The sequence below is a fragment of the Neoarius graeffei genome, chromosome 20, assembly GCF_027579695.1.
Source record: "Neoarius graeffei isolate fNeoGra1 chromosome 20, fNeoGra1.pri, whole genome shotgun sequence".
In the NCBI taxonomy this organism is placed as follows: Eukaryota; Metazoa; Chordata; class Actinopteri; order Siluriformes; family Ariidae; genus Neoarius; species Neoarius graeffei.
In genome coordinates this window covers 22,768,637-22,786,449 of record NC_083588.1, presented here as the reverse complement: position 1 = coordinate 22,786,449, position 17,813 = coordinate 22,768,637, and the positions used below count along the sequence as shown (strand labels likewise).

Genomic DNA, 17,813 nt, shown 5'->3' with positions numbered 1-17,813 from the left:
CAAAGCAACAGTGCATTTTGGGGGCACTGACTATTTATGTGTATGAGGGGTTTACAAGATCAGGCACAAAACAAACAAAAAACACTGAACACACAGCATTCCAAAAAGACCTCACTAAAACGCCCTCCACTCATTCATAGCCTTTTTGAAGGCACTTGTCTGGTCTAGATTGTTGTAGGTATCATGCCGCCATCTTGTGTCAGAACTACAATTCCCAGGCAACTTCTGTGTGACCTACGTCGCACGTGGGCGGGATCATCTACGTCAGTCCGCCATGCGCGTATAAGTCCAGGCGGGAGCTCCGCCATTTTGTCTCTCGTGTACGGTTTCCGAGGAGTCTGGACGCATAAAGAGATGCTCTCAAACCCGAACACTTCTTTCTTGCAAGATCCACCATCCAGCGTGTTCTGTGCCTAACCACTGGCCAAGGTAAAAGTCCAGAATAGCGCGATCTTTAAACTCAACCTGAGTTACAACCGGTTTACTTGTATTATGGCCCTGTCACACTATAGCGTTTTGTTCGACGTTTGGTTGCGTTTTTAAAAATTTGAGAAACGCCGGGGAACGTCGACGTTCTTCAAATTAAGTTTCTAGGTCAACGATGTCTTGTAACACTTGGGTAACGCTCAGCCAACGTTCCCTCAGTGTCAGGCGACGTTTGTGGTCCAAAATAGCAGCAAAACCTAGCGTTCTCATAGCGTCCACAGCGCTTTGATAGCGTTATCATAGCGTTTGGGTAGCGTCTGCCTTGCGTCCAGGTAATGTTCTGGACGTTACACAGACGCTGGAAAAATTCAGAACGCTGACAGACGTTAGAAAGATGTTGAAAGAGCGTTACATGAGCGTTAAGAACGCTCGGCGAACGCTGACGAACGCTGAAAAACGTTGGCGACACGCTGGACAGACGTTCGATGGACGTTACACAGGCGTTAGGCAAGCGTTACCCAAGCGCTAGGCACGCGCTGGACACTCGACCCTGATGGGCCGGCGTCCGCCTAGCGTCCAGGGAACGTCCTGACTTTCGAGTAACGTTCGAGTAACGCCCGCAAACTTTCGTGTAACGTTCCTCTAACGTGTAAGTAGCGTTTTGATAGAACGTCCTGAATTTTTGTGCACACCCAAAACTATTTTTCACCCTCAGCGTTCGCCGACGTCCCTCGACGTTCCCCAACGTTTGCCGACGCTCGTCTAACTTTCTTGTAACTTTTTTCTAACGTTCTCGACGTTCCTCTGCGTTTCGCAACACGTTACTCGAACGCTGGTGAGAACGTCGTAGTGTGACAGGGCACTTAGAAGTGACGTCACGACTGCAGCCCAGGCAGTTAAAAGTTAAGAAGCGATTGAATCCTTTTTAACTCAAAAGCGCTGTGCATCTTATTCTGATCAGAGACTTTTCCTCACGAACGCTGAGGTTCGGACCAAGAATCCTCTGCTTTCCACGGGAACCACCCAAGTGCTCCGCTGGACCCGAAAGTTTTCTACGCCTCCATCACGAGCGGTTCACGTGCTCCCACGGCGAGGCCCGAAACTACACCGGCAAACATCTTCATATCTTGCTAAAGGCAGGATTAAGTAAGATTTTGGCATTTGGGCATAATTAAGATAGTCTTAGGAATTTGCTTTTATTGAAATAGTGTGAATTTAAACCCAGGTTTATTGTTACACTGTTAAACACGCAGCGTGTTGAATTGTTCTGTTCTATGTTCTCTCAGTTGTTTAATAGATAGGCTGTGCATGCTCCTTCTCTCTCTCATTCTGACTAACACTAATTTCCTTATCATACATTTTGACCTTATCAAGGTTTCAGTGAGTTTGGTAATGTTATGAGTGTGGAATCTTTGTTACTGAGAACACGTGCTCAACAGGCCTGACCAGGCTTGATACACTTTAGACAGCTTCCCTTTGTCTTTAGCAACACATGCTCAGTAGGCCTCACCAGGCCTAACAAACACACTTTAGCTAGGCCATAGGGCCTTTCACAAACACACTAGCAACACAAGGCTAATCTAGGCCTCCACCACGTGTAGTTAGCTACACGGGGCTAAACACATGGTCAAGTCCTTCCCCCCCCCACACACAAGCACACATTAGCCACAGAGCTAATCCTTTGTTCTATTTAGATAACATTCCTTTGTTTTAGCTAGCAACAAGCTAGGCCATACACACACCACACATAAACACACACATGTATACACACCTCATATTTGTATATATTGATTATCCATTTTTGTCTTTGTTATAATAAATCCATTTATTATCAAAGCTGTGTGTATTCATCTTGTTGGTGAACAATATCTGAAGTCCCCAATCTCATCTCATCTCATCTCATTATCTCTAGCCGCTTTATCCTTCTACAGGGTCGCAGGCAAGCTGGAGCCTATCCCAGCTGACTATGGGCGAAAGGCGGGGTACACCCTGGACAAGTCGCCAGGTCATCACAGGGCTGACACATAGACACAGACAACCATTCACACCTACGGTCAATTTAGAGTCACCAGTTAACCTAACCTGCATGTCTTTGGACTGTGGGGGAAACCGGAGCACCCGGAGGAAACCCACGCGGACACGGGGAGAACATGCAAACTCCACACAGAAAGGCCCTCGCCGGCCCCGGGGCTCGAACCCAGGACCTTCTTGCTGTGAGGCGACAGCGCTAACCACTACACCACCGTGCCGCCCAAGTCCCCAATCTCCTCAAAGAATTCAAAAAGGTGCATATGAGTTATGTAATATGGTAAGTGATCGTAATAATTTGGAAATATACCATAATTTAGCTGTTTGGTAATTTATTATTAAGCACCAGGATTAATGGTATGATTCACTAAATGATTCATTGAACAATTCACTAAATGATTCATTGAACGATTCACTAAATGATTCACTATACGATTCACTAAATGATTCATTGAACGATTCACTAAATGATTCACTGAATGATTCACTTCAAATGAGACTGATTCTATGGTATGATTCAATTCAAATGAGTCAAAGTAAACGATTCAATGGGATTGATTCATTTTAATTATTAACCTTCAAATTTAATGAGACTGATTTAATGAGATTGATCACTTAATTTCAATAATTAACTGATTGCACCCACAATTGTGTACAGCATCTAGAAGGATCTCAATCTGAATGATTGAGTAAACAGTCGCAGTAAACTAAGGATATGAAAGGTGACCCAAACGTCTACGCATTTTGACTTACAGTGCTTACACAACGCCAAAGCAACAATGCATTTTGGGGGCACTGACTATTTGTTTTTGTTTGTTTTTTTTTGTTTGTTTGGTGCCTGATTTCAGTAAAGTTCATTTATTCCCAAAACAAGCATACTTTTTTTTTTATCTTGAAACAAGATGAACCGCATTTGACAAATGTCCAAAATGTACTTGTTTTTTTTTTTTAACTTGTTTTATTTTCAAAGGTGCTCCAAATAAGACTTTTTCAAGACATTTTGTCTATACAAGATTTTCAAGATGGACTGTCTAAAAACTAGCCTTTCTAGCTAAATGAGGTTTTGCTTGTTGGGCAATTATGTCTTATAATAAGGGTGGCTAGATGTTTTGACTTGAAAATAGACAAATAAACTTCCTAAGATTTTTATTTTTTGCAGTGCATGTTAAAATTATAATGATTTTCCTGTACTGCAAAAATGATATCTTAACAAGTTAGAGTATCTTGAATATAGTTGAAATGATCTAGCATTTCTTATTAGAAGAATACAAGACACCAATTCTAAGATTATTAAAACTAGTTCTAGATTGTAACCAACTGATTCCAAGATGTCTTGTCAAGTAAAATTATCTGTCCATGCAGCAAGATAATTTCACGAGTATGAAGGAATTTTCTCCTCAAATTCAGTTTTTTGCAGTATGGTTACACAGTTATACTTTATGAATATATAGAAGCAAATTATTTATAATTATGCTATCTGTTGCCACCCAAATGAGAGGATGGGTTTCCCTTTGAGTCTGGTTCCTCAAGGTTTCTTCCTCATGCCATCGGAGGGAGTTTTTCCTTGCCACAGTCACCACAGGCTTGCTGATCAGGGATAAATTAGGGATAAAATTAGCTCATGTTTTAAAGTCTTTAATTTTCTGTAAAGCTGCTTTGTGACAATGTCTGTTGTTAAAAATGCTACTATGCAAAAAAATATCTTAGCAAGTGAAAATATCTTGAAAATAGTTGAAACTATCTAACATTTCCTATTAGAAGAATACAAGACACCAATTCTGAGATTATTAAACCTAGTTCTAGATTGCAACTAACTTATTCTAAGATGTCTTATCAAGTAAAAATATCTGTCAGTGCAGCAAGATAATTTCACTAGTATTAAGTAATTTTCTCCTCAAATTCAGTTTTCAATTTTTTGCAGTGTATACAAATAAACTGACTTAACTATAGAATTTCTAGGCATCACCTTAGACAGCAACCGGATGCAAGCTTCACTGCCTCTTGGAAAAATCAAATTGTTTCACGCTGCAAAAAAATAATATCATAGCAAGTGAAAATATCTTGAAATAGTTGAACTGATGTAGCATTTCCTATTATAAGAATACAAGACACCAATTCTGAGATTATTAAACCTAGTTCTAGATTGCAACCAACTTATTCTCAGATGTCTTATCAAGTAAGATTATCTGTCCATGCAGCAAGATAATTTCACTAGTATTAAATAATTTTCTCCTCAAATTCAGTTTTCAATTTTTTTGCAGTGCAGAGAGGTCATGAGAAGTGCAGGAGGTTGGAGGTAATTTTACTTGACAAGACATCTTGGAATAAGTTGGTTACAATCTAGAACTTTTACTAATCTCAGTTGATGTCTTGTATTCTTCTAATAGGAAATGCTAGATCATTTCAACTATATTCAAGATATCCTAACTTGTTAAGATATTATTTTTGCAGTGTAGAAGAATACAAGACACCAAATGATTATTAAAACTAGTTCGAGGTTATAATCAACTTCTTCCAAGATGTCTTGTCAAGTAAAATTATCTGTCCATGCAGCAAGATAATTTCACCAGTATTAAGGAATTTTCTCCTCAAATTCAGTTTTCAGTTTTTTTGCAGTGATATGTTCTAACACCTTCTATCATAGCCAGCATTAATTTTTCCGGTGGTTGTGCAGGTGCTCGTCTGTGGTTCACTGATTGTCCTTCCTTGGACCACTTTTTGATAACTGATAATCACTGCATACTGGGAACACCCCCATGACCTAAAATTTTGGATATGTGTTGACCCAGTCATTTAACCATTGCATTTGGCCCTTGTCAAAGCGGCCAAGATCCCTAATCCATGCATTTTCATTGCTACCGCCCCCTCTGCGTTAGTTGTTCCATGTAGGCACATGGAAGGGCAGAGAGGTCCCTTAATCCATGCCATTTCTGCTGCTGCTGCTCTCACTGTTTTAGCCATTCCATGCAGGCACATGGAAGGACGGGGAGCTGCTCTTCCTGCCTCGAGGCTTTCAATGTAGGCACGTGGAAGGGCACGGAGGTCCCATTTTCCAACCTTAATCAATGTCCTCTCTGTTGTCATTGATGCCTGCTCTGTTCTGTACCCTGGGGGGAGGGTTTGCTGCGGCTCCCCTTGCTTTAGCTTTTCCATGTAGACACATGGTAGGGCAGGGAGGCATGCTGTTCCTATCCCAAGGCTTTCCAAGTATGCATGTGGAAGGGCAGGGCGGTCCCAGAACAGAGCCACCCACCAAATACAACTTGTTGCAAATACTGCAATGTAAATAATATTCCTTGATGAAAGTGGTTCTGACAGAAATAAATTTATTAGGGATTAAATTAGTTCATATGTTTAAAGTCTTTATTTTTCTGTAAAGCTCTTTTGCAACATTGTCTTTTGTTAAAAGTGCTATACAAATAAACTGACTTGACTCAGCAGTGGCAGGTCAGCACCATCAGTAGGAAACAGCACCAAACACACACACGAGGGGAAAACTGTGCAGTTTGTGTGACAAGACATCAGCTGAGTGGCTCTTCCTCAGTGTCCTCAGACCCTAGGTACAACATGCCCAGGACTGTCTGCAGTTTGCGTATTGGGCAGGTGTTGGAGTGGAAGATGCCATCCTCTACCTGCTCCACCGAGCCCACTCAGATCTGGATAAGGGAAATGGCACAGTGAGGATCCTCTTCTTGGACTTCTCGAGTGCCTTCAACACCATCCAGCCCCTACTGCTTCAGGACAAACTGAACAGGATGCACGTGAACCCCTGCCTGGTCACCTGGATCTCCAGCTACCTCACTGACAGGCCGCAGTACGTCAGGCTGAAGGACATCACATCTGACACTGTAATTAGCAGCACCAGAGCACCCCAGGGCACGGTGCTGGCCCCTCTTCTCTTCACCCTGTACACCGCGGACTTCTGCTACAACTCGGAGCTATGTCACATTCAGAAGTTTGCCGATGACACAGCCATCATTGGGTGTATCAGTGACAATGGAGAGGAGGAGTATAGGAGCCTGGTAAGGGACTTTGCTGTGTGGTGCAACAGGAACCATCTGCAGCTCAAGACCTCAAAGACCAAGGAGCTGGTCATTGACTTTGGAAGGTCCAGACCAAGGTCATGACCAGTTCTGATCGAGGGAGTCGAGGTGGAGGCTGTGGATTCCTACAAGTACCTCGGGCTGTGGCTGGACAGCAATCTGGACTGGACTTGCAACACCAATCACTTATATAGGAAGGGAAAGAGCAGGCTATAATTCCTTAGGAGGCTGCGGTCCTTTAACATCTGCAGGAAACTCCTGTGGATGTTCTATCAGTCTGTGGTCGCTGGTGTCCTGTTTTACACCATGGTGTGCTGAGGGGGCAGCACATCCAAGAAGGACACATCCAGGCTGGATAAACTGATCAGGCGGGCCGGCTCTGTGGTCGGCATGAAGCTGGAGACTCTGGTGACGGTGGCAGAGAAGAGGTCTATGGACGATGCCAGTCACCCTCTGCACACCGTCATCAGCAACCAGAGGAGCCTGTTCAGTGACAGAATGCTCCTTCCCAAGTGCAGGATGAACAGACTCAAAAATTCCTTTGTCCCTCATGCCATCAAACTGGACAACTCCTCTCTGGGGGGAAGGAGGGGTAACAGGAGGACAGAGGATGGGAAGGAGCAGTAGCCTAGCCTAACAATAAGCAATACTGGACAATGTGCAATATAATGTGTAATATAAAGTGCAATATCTTTTCTGCTTCCCCCCCCACACACACACACTTACCCTAACCCCACTTCTCCCCCCTTCCCCCCTCCCCCTTCCTCTCTTCCCCATATCTTATTCTTTTATATTTGAATATGTAAATACTTAATTTATTTTACAACCCCGATTCCAAAAAAGTTGGGACAAAGTACAAATTGGAAATAAAAATGGAATGCAGTCATGTGGAAGTATCAAAATTCCATATTTTATTCAGAATAGAACATAGATGACATATCAAATGTTTTAACTGAGAAAATGTATCATTTAAAGAGAAAAATTAGGTGATTTTAAATTTCATGACAACAACACATCTCAAAAAAGTTGGGACAAGGCCATGTTTACCACTGCGAGACATCCCCTTTTCTCTTTACAACAGTCTGTAAACGTCTGGGGACTGAGGAGACAAGTTGCTCAAGTTTAGGGATAGGAATGTTAACCCATTCTTGTCTAATGTACAACCCCGATTCCAAAAAAGTTGGGACAAAATACAAATTGTAAATAAAAACAGAATGCAATAATTTACAAATCTCAAAAACTGATATGACTCTAAATTGACCGTAGGTGTGAATGTGAGTGTGAATGGTTGTCTGTGTCTATGTGTCAGCCCTGTGATGACCTGGCGACTTGTCCAGGGTGTACCCCGCCTTTCGCCCGTAGTCAGCTGGGATAGGCTCCAGCTTGCCTGCGACCCTGTAGAAGGATAAAGCGGCTAGAGATAATGAGATGAGATGAGATGAAAAACTGATATTGTATTCACAATAAAACATAGACAACATATCAAATGTTGAAAGTGAGACATTTTGAAATTTCATGCCAAATATTGGCTCATTTGAAATTTCATGACAGCAACACATCTCAAAAGTTGTGACAGGGCAATAAGAGGCTGGAAAAGTTAAAGGTACAAAAAAGGAACAGCTGGAGGACCAAATTGCAACTCATTAGGTCAATTGGCAATAGGTCATTAACATGACTGGGTATAAAAAGAGCATCTTGAAGTGGCAGCGGCTCTCAGAAGTAAAGATGGGAAGAAGATCACCAATCCCCAAATTCTGCATTGACAAATAGTGGAGCAATATCAGAAAGGAGTTCGACAGTGTAAAATTGCAAAGAGTTTGAACATGTCATCAACAGTGCATAATATCATCAAAAGACTCAGAGAATCTGGAAGAATCTCTGTGCGTAAGGGTCAAGGCCAGAAAACCATACTGGGTGCCCGTGATCTTCGGGCCCTTAGACGGCACTGCATCACATACAGGCATGCTTCTGTATTGGAAATCACAAAATGGGCTCAGAAATATTTCCAGAGAACATTATCTGTGAACACAATTCACCATGCCATCCGCCATTGCCAGCTAAAACTCTATAGTTCAAAGAAGAAGCTGTATCTAAACATGATCCAGAAGCGCAGACGTCTTCTCTGGGCCAAGGCTCATTTAAAATGGACTGTGGCAAAGTGGAATACTGTTCTGTGGTCAGACAAATCAAAATTTGAAGTTCTTTATGGAAATCAGGGACGCCGTGTCATTCAGACTAAAAAGGAGAAGGACGACCCAAGTTGTTATCAGTGCTCAGTTCAGAAGTCTGCATCTCTGATGGTATGGGGTTGCATAAGTGCATGTGGCATGGGCAGCTTACACATCTGGAAAGACACCATCAATGCTGAAAGGTATATCCAGGTTCTAGAGCAACATATGCTCCCATCCAGACGACGTCTCTTTCAGGGAAGACCTTGCATTTTCCAACATGACAATGCCAAACCACATACTGCATCAATTACAGCATCATGGCTGCGTAGAAGAAGGGTCTGGGTACTGAACTGGCCAGCCTGCAGTCCAGATCTTTCACCCATAGAAAACATTTGGCACATCATAAAATGGAAGATACGACAAAAAAGACCTAAGACAGTTGAGCAACTAGAATCCTACATTAGACAAGAATGGGTTAACATTCCTATCCCTAAACTTGAGCAACTTGTCTCCTCAGTCCCCAGACGTTTACAGACTGTTGTAAAGAGAAAAGGGGATGTCTCACAGTGGTAAACATGGCCTTGTCCCAACTTTTTTGAGATGTGTTGTTGTCATGAAATTTAAAAATTACATAATTTTTCTCTTTAAAAGTCCCATTGCATGAAATTTTCACTTTCTGAGTTTTTTTAACATTAAAATGAGTTCCTCTGACCTTCTTAAGTCACCCCAGTGGCTAGAAATTTCATAATGTGTAAACCAAACTCTGCCCAACATTTGAGAATGGCGCGTCAAAATGGCGCGTTGATAAGCTCTTCCCTTTACTACGTCAGCAAGGGAGATGATCCCCACGCCCCCCCCCGGATTCCCACCCACTGTATGGATTGCCCGCCCAGTTGTAGTGAGGAGACCATAGAGGACACAACAACATGGAATCACCTAAGCGAGCAAAACATGGAAATTGCGCTGTACATGGATGTGACAACACAGAAAAGAGTCTGTTTTTACTGCCGACGGGAGAGCCCCTGAAGACGCAGTGGCTTAATTTTATTTACTTCAATAATACGCCGTCGAGTCTACCTAAGACGGTGTATGTTTGTCGGAAGCATTTTCCTGAGGAATGTTTCCACAACTTGGGACAGTACAGGGCAGGTTTTGCACATCAACTGTCACTGAAGCCTGGGTCCGTACCAAGCATCCCTGCCGCATCAGCAACAAACACCAAACAAGTAAGTGTATAACTGGTCATTTTGCCGGGTTTAAAATCGGTGCGTTAGCCTAGCAATGGCTACATTAGCTGTGGAGCTAACCGCTTCCTGCAGTTAGCCAGGTAATCTGCGCTACAAAACTAAAGAGCATGCAGCATGCTCTGTTAAACTGAGTTTAGTCTGGAAATTGACTGTAACTTATGAGCTTATGTTTGACTATTGCTCCGCAATGCATGTCTTCTGTTGGATAAGCGATATGTTGCTGTAGTTGCTGCTTCTATCCTCTTTGGTTATGGAGTGAGTGTTCAAGCCTAGGGTATTATATGTTCGTAAACTACCACTGAACACTTTCACTCTCTGTTCTCTGTGTCACGTTGAGTTTACGAAAGGAGTCCGAGGGACAACGGGGTTTTGTCTTAGCAGCGTGGCTACAGGCGCTGATAGCAGTGAGTATGTGTGTGTGCAGCTTGGTCAAGCCCCTCCCCCTCCCCCCATGGCCCGCCCCCACCCTCTACCTTTCCCCGCCTCCATGCTTCTCATTAGCAAAACGACGCACTGGGAAAAGCGCTGAAATGGGGCTTTCTCCCAGGAGGCTATATATACGTGCCGAGGGTTCATTTCGAGAAAGGCTGTGGATATAACATCTGGAAGCCTGCACGAGCCCGGTTAAAGCATCAACAAACCACCATGCCATGGGACCTTTAAATGATACATTTTCTCAGTTTAAACATGTGATATGTCATCTGTGTTCTATTCTGAATAAAATATGGAATTTTGAAACTTCCACATCACTGCATTCCATTTTTATTTACAATTTGTACTTTGTCCCAACTGTTTTGGAATCAGGGTTTTAGGATTCTAGTTGCTCAACTGTCTTACAGTGGTGCTTGAAAGTTTGTGAACCCTTTAGAATTTTCTATATTTCTGCATAAATATGACCTAAAACATCATCAGATTTTCACACAAGTCCTAAAAGTAGATAAAGAGAACCCAGTTAAACTAATGAGACAAAAATATTATACTTGGTCATTTATTTATTGAGGAAAATGATCCAATATTACATTTCTGTGAGTGGCAAAAGTATGTGAACCTTTGCTTTCAGTATCTGGTGTGACCCCCTTGTGCAGCAATAACTGCAACTAAACATTTGCGGTAACTGTTGATCAGTCCTGCACACCAGCTTGGAGGAATTTTAGCCCATTCCTCCGTACAGAACAGCTTCAACTCTGGGATGTTGGTGGGTTTCCTCACATGAACTGCTCGCTTCAGGTCCTTCCACAACATTTCCATTGGATTAAGGTCAGGACTTTGACTTGGTCATTCCAAAACATTAACTTTATTCTTCTTTAACCATTCTTTGGTAGAATGACTTGTGTGCTTAGGGTTGTTGTCTTGCTGCATGACCCACCTTCTCTTGAGATTCAGTCCATGGACAGATGTCCTGACATCTTTCCTTTAGAATTCACTGGTATAATTCAAAATTCATTGTTCCATCAATGATGGCAAGCCATCCTGGCCCAGATGCAGCAAAACAGGCCCAAACCATGATACTACCACCACCATGTTTCACAGATGGGATAAGGTTCTTATGCTGGAATGTAGTGTTTTCCTTTCTCCAAACATAACGCTTCTCATTTAAACCAAAAAGTTCTATTTTGGTCTCATCCGTCCACAAAACGTTTTTCCAATAGCCTTCTGGCTTGTCCACGTGATCATTAGCAAACTGCAGACGAGCAGCAATGTTCTTTTTGGAGAGCAGTAGCTTTCCCCTTGCAACCCTGCCATACACACCATTGTTGTTCAATGTTCTCCTGATGGTGGACTCATGAACATTAACATTAGCCAATGTGAGAGAGGCCTTCAGTTGCTTAGAAGTTACCCTGGGGTCCTTTGTGACCTCACTGACTATTACACGCCTTGCTCTTGGAGTGATCTTTGTTGGTGGACCACTCCTGGGGAGGGTAACAATGGTCTTGAATTTCCTCCATTTGTACACAATCTGTCTGACTGTGGATTGGTGGAGTCCAAACTATTTAGAGATGGTTTTGTCACCTTTTCTAGCCTGATGAGCATCAACAACGCTTTTTCTGAGGTCCTCAGAAATCTCCTTTGCTCGTGCCATGATACACTTCCACAAACATGTGTTGTGAAGATCAGACTTTGATAGATCCCTGTTCTTTAAATAAAACAGGGTGCCCACTCACACCTGATTGTCATCCCATTGATTGAAAACACCTGACTCTAATTTCACCTTCAAATTAACTGCTAATCCTAGAGGTTCACATACTTTTGCCACTCACAGATATGTAATATTGGATCATTTTCCTCAATAAATAAATGACCAAGTATAATATTTTTGTCTCATTTGTTTAACTGGTTTCTCTTTATCTACTTTTAGGACTTGTGTGAAAATCTGATGATGTTTTAGGTCATATTTATGCTGAAATATAGAAAATTCTAAAGGGTTCACAAACTTTCAAGCACCACTGTAGGTCTTTTTTGTCGTATCTTCCGTTTTATGAGACGCCAAATGTTTTCTATGGGTGAAAGATCTGGACTGCAGGCTGGCCAGTTCAGTACCCGGACCCTTCTTCTACGCAGCCATGATGCTGTAATTGATGCAGTATGTGGTTTGGCATTGTCATGTTGGAAAATGCAAGGTCTTCCCTGAAAGAGACGTCATTTGGATGGGAGCATATGTTGCTCTAGAACCTGGATATACCTTTCAGCGTTGATGGTGTCTTTCCAGATGTGTAAGCTGCCCATACCACACACAGTAATGCAACCCCATACCATCAGAGATGCAGGCTTCTGAATTGAGCGCTGATAACAACTTGGGTTGTCCTTCTCCTCTTTAGTCCGAATGACACGGCATCCCTGATTTCCATAAAGAACTTCAAATTTTGATTTGTCTGACCACAGAACAGTATTCCACTTTGCCACAGTCCATTTTAAATGAGCCTTGGCCCAGAGAAGACGTCTGTGCTTCTGGATCATGTTTAGATACAGCTTCTTCTTTGAACTATAGAGTTTTATCTGGCAACGGCGGATGGCACGGTGAATTGTGTTCACAGATAATGTTCTCTGGAAATATTCCTGAGCCCATTTTGTGATTTCCAATACAGAAGCATGCCTGTATGTGATGCAGTGCCGTCTAAGGGCCCGAAGATCACGGGCACCCAGTATAGTTTTCCAGCCTTGACCCTTATGCACAGAGATTCTTCCAGATTCTCTGAATCTTTTGATGATATTATGCACTGTAGATGATGATATGTTCAAACTCTTTGCAATTTTACACTGTCAAACTCCTTTCTGATATTGCTCCACTATTTTTCGGCGCAAAATTAGGGGGATTGGTGATCCTCTTCCCATCTTTACTTCTGAGAGCTGCTGCCACTCCAAGATGCTCTTTTTATACTCAGTCATGTTAATGACCTATTGCCAATTGAGTTGCAATTTTGGGCTCTAGCTGTTCCTTTTTTGTACCTTTTAACTTTTCCAGCCTCTTCTTGCCCCTGTCCCAACTTTTTTGAGATGTGTTGCCATCATGAAATTTCAAATGAGCCAATATTTGGCATGAAATTTCAAAATGTCTCACTTTCGACATTTTATATGTTGTCTATGTTCTATTGTGAATACAATATCAGTTTTTGAGATTTGTCAATTATTGCATTCCGTTTTTATTTACAATTTGTATTTTGTCCCAACTTTTTTGGAATCAGGGTTGTAATTCGTCTAGAAGTTTTCTCTATTTCTTTTCTCTGTTTATCTGTAATGATGCTGCTGGAATCTTAATTTCCCTGAGGGAACCCTCCCAAAGGGATCAATAACGTTATCTAATCTAATCTAATCTAATCTAATCTAATCTAATCTAATCTAATCTAATCTAATCTAAGAGTAGCCAAACACAGTGTGGCTGGCAGACTCTAATTACAGTGTGCACATTCATCCACCAGGAGTTTGCGGCAGAGTATATAAGTGCTGTGCACTGCATAATGAGTGAGTACATCCCTCTGTCTGTCTAGTCTGATGTACTATTTTCTACTATCTAGAGAAACCAGTTCGAAAGACACTCTCCCACATTGGAAGCACGGCAAAGCTGCTTCCTTGGCTCAATATCACCCCTCACCTCCCAGGATCCACCAGCACACCTTCCCCTGCTTGGAACTTCATGCTCATACCAACTGGCTCACTCCACAAGACAAGTTAAAAAAAAAATAAGAAGCACCTTTTTTGCACATCACACCTGCTGTTCTTGTGTCTGTATCACACCCTGCCACAAGAGGGTGCTACATCTGGTAAATAAGATAAGATAAGATAGCCTTTTATTATCCCGCAAGGGGAAATTTACATTGTTACAGCAGCAAAATATATATAAAGAGAAAAACGCAAGGCAGTGAAGGAGTAGTGCAAAAGTACTAAGTATACAAAAAAGGATATACATAAAAGAAATAAACTACAAATTTAAAGATAAAAAATTAACAAATTTGCATAAATTAACAGGTTTGCAGATATATAGTTAACGTAAGTGTATTACAAAGGTGGTATTGCACGTGTAAGTATTGCACAGGTATTATTACCAGTATTACCCAGATAGTATTGCACAAGAGACATTTTAACCATGTGCAGCTAGCAGTTTGCTGTAAAGTACTGATGCTGATAGTCAGTGCACACAGTATACATTCAGAGGGGTTTCTATGGATGTAGAAGTGATCTGGACAGCATTGTTCATTATTGTGAGGAGTGACTGGTGCTGTGCTTGGTGAGGTGCTGGTTGTACAGTCTCACAGCAGTAGGGAGGAAGGAACTGCTGTAGCTCTCCTTAACACACCACAGATGGAGGAGCCGGTCACTGAAGGAGCTGCCTAGTGCTGCTACTGTCTCCTGCAGTGGATGGGAGGTGTTCGCCATTAAGGATGACAACTTGACCAACATCCTCCTCTCCCCCACTACATCCACTGAGTCCAGTGCACAGCCCAGGACAGATCCTACCTTCCTAATCAGTTTGTTCAGTTTTTTCCTCTCTGCTGTTGTGATACTGCTTCCCCAACAGACAACTCCATAGAATATGGCTGATGCCACCACAGAGTCATAAAAAGAGTCCAGAAGTGGACCCTGTACTCCAAAGGCCCTGAGCCTCCTCAGCAGGTGGAGTCTGCTCTGGCCTTTCTTGAGAAATATACAATATCTTCTACACTGCAAAAAACTGAAAACTGAATTTGAGGAGAAAATGACTTAATACTCGTGAAAGTATTTTGCTGCATGGACATATATTTTTACTTGATAAGACATCTTAGAATAAGTTGGTTGCAATCTAGAACTAGGTTTAATAATCTCAGAATTGGTGTCTTGTATTCTTCGAATAGGAAATGCTAGATCGTTTCAACTATTTTCAAGATATTTTCACTTGCTAAGATATTATCTTTTGCAGTGTAAATGAAGGGTCATAATGAGCATTATTTAGGATGGGTGGTTAATGATTACTGTAGCCCTTCCTTGCAAAAAAGATTTTTAGATTTAGAATTAACAGTCACTAGAATCCCAGATTGTGGAATACAATGCATGATGGGCACAATCTGGGGTCACAAATGTATATAAAGCTCCAAAATATATATGAAATCATCAAATAATTTACTGCTGTCAGAGTGAAATCAAGCAAAAGTTAGTCAACCTACTGAGGCTATACTTGTACATTATCTCTCTTAGTATAAGAGAATATCCTGGTATAAACCTTAAGATAAGAAGAGACACAATACATAACTTTTCATCATTATTTTTTGCTATATCAATCCTAACAGTCCTGCACAATGCAAATAAATTATGTAAATGAATAAATGGATTTTTTCATGGAAATGAAGAAACATTTATTAAAATGTATTGGTGTCAATTTAAAGAATTTCAGAAAATATCCATTTACAAATGAATGTCTAATATGTACAAAACAAGATGATCAATAAATCCTGTGAAAAATTGTCTATTTTAAGCCAAGTTGTTTTGCATAACAACCACTGACTTACCGTACATTCTGGGAGTACTAAATACTACATGTACCTCATAAGACATCAACTCAGTGTACATCACATACACCATGACTTTTTTTTTCTTTGATCATTGATTTAGGTTGTCAGTTTCACAAAATGTGAGGTAGTAGGATTACCAACTCAATACTGATTACATGAGGCATTCATTCCATATGTTGTTAAGAGGGTACAGAAGCTGTTGGATTATTCATAGGTATCTGTGTACTAGGAATAACCCTTGACCCTTTTTATGCATAAATCATATGGGTGAGAGTTTCAAAAATAAATTAAGTATGGCATGTACACATGTTCTGTCACTGGAGTATATAGAAAATAATACAAAGACATTTCTGTATGATAAATGTCTTTTTGTATTCGTCTGATTTTAGGTCAGGGATTGACCGTAAGTCAAACACACAAGTGAATTCTCCTAGCTTTGAGACAACAGTACTTCAGTAACATAATATGCAATCAATCATAGGGACAAGTGACTTCTGTCATGCACAACTCTACAGGGTCTGTCTACTGTCTTTAATCTGCCACTGCCCTATCCATCACAAAAAAGTCTACTGTGGCAATCATGCTACCTTATATTTCAAATGAAAGATAGTTATATCTAAAGTGCTTGTATATTATATTGCAATGTAAATATTCCTGAAGAGAGACAAAATTCAACCCAAACATACAGCTGTTAAAGGAGCCACCAGTGATCCAAGTGTTTTAGGTAGAGGAATGAGAACTGGAACTGACCACAGGCAAGGACGCGTTATCCTAATGGGCTTCATGGACAGCTGCCCAGGGCCTCGGCCACTAGGGGGCCTCAGAGGTAGCGAGATCGGAAAATATGAAACGATATTTTCAGAAGTTTTGATCATATTGATAACATTTTTGATGCATTTCGCCACCCGTAAGGAAGCCCACCTTGTCCCGTCGCATAAATCACCCGTCATTGTCAATATGATCACTGCCCACCATCTTCACATGCTACGCCAGCTTGAGTTCAATGATTTAATTAATGACTTCGCTTTCCAGAAAAGTAGGAAAGTGCCCTTGTAAGTTGACCCATGGCTGTCAAACTGAATGCGCAAAGCTGTGTGCCACTGTTGTTTGGGACATTACATGTGTGAAAGGATGAAATGTTTCACATAGCCTAACATTTTGAGATTTATTTCTGAGAAGCAAGATATAGAGCCCTGCACTCCCGCGGGACCCGACGCAAAGCAGTGCGGCGCGGGACAAATTTTGAAAGCTCATTGCGGGCGCGAGCGGGAGGGGGAGTGCACAATGCGGGAGCGGGCGGGAGAGGTGATAAGCTGCAGTCCCGCTAACTGAAAACGTGTTTAAAATAAAATTTATAAATTATTAACTTATGTCTATCTTATATAATTTGTGCTGGATATTTTATTTGGCATTAATAAAAACATTTTAAGCTGCCTAAATTTGCGGATGTGGTCTAATCTCGCGTACGTTTCCGATTCCTTTCCGCTCTTCCGTGTTTGAGATCTCCAATCATGGCAGAAGAGCAGAGCTCCTCTAGTGAAGCTCACAGTGCTTCAGAAGTAAGTGCTGCTTTAAAAAGAGGTACATTGCTTGAAACGCACCCCTGAACGTGAGCTGTAGATATTTATGCTCAAATCCACTCAAAGTAGGGGGCGGGGCACCATCACGCTGTGTCTTTAAATTATATTAATTTCTTATAGGCCTACTTGTATTTCCTAGAATGTAAATGTGAGGAATGACATATAAGCTATGTGCAATGTACAATATTCTTAATATCCACTGTAGATTTTGGTAGGCGTGTTGGGTATCTCTGTAAAGCCTCAGCTGGGCAACGCGCACCCTCACTACGTGCGCTAGGTGAAGGATCGGTCAGTGGAGAGCTCAGCTAAGCTCAGCATGTTTAATTCCCCAAGCCAATGA

At 41.6% G+C, this 17,813-nt stretch overlaps 1 protein-coding gene across 2 annotated transcripts in view; it reads right to left on the bottom strand.

The window, feature by feature from the left end:
- Window positions 1-17,813, bottom strand: part of LOC132868489 (ras-related protein Rab-26-like) — a 451,289-nt gene that overhangs the window by 122,178 nt on the left and 311,298 nt on the right. The gene's annotated exons all lie outside the window — the stretch shown is intronic.